Below are 225 nucleotides of genomic sequence, written 5' to 3' on the forward strand. Positions count from 1 at the left end.
CGCAGGCGTCCCTGCTCGCGTGGATGGAATTCCAGACCTGGGAATGCTACAATGGAACCGCCGAGGTCCAGAGAGGAGAGGTCACTTGCGGAGTAACCCAACCAGTAGGCGGCAATGTTGGAAGTGGGGCCAAGCCTCTGGCGCCATGGCCCACTCCAAGGAGAGGCAGTCCCCTCAGAAGATAAGTAAGGAAACCTCCTTACTTCGGAGCTCACCTGGGTATGC

This window comes from Carlito syrichta, unplaced genomic scaffold (genome assembly GCF_000164805.1).
Source record: "Carlito syrichta isolate Samal-C Ts95f unplaced genomic scaffold, Tarsius_syrichta-2.0.1 Scaffold314329, whole genome shotgun sequence".
Lineage (NCBI taxonomy): Eukaryota > Metazoa > Chordata > Mammalia > Primates > Tarsiidae > Carlito > Carlito syrichta.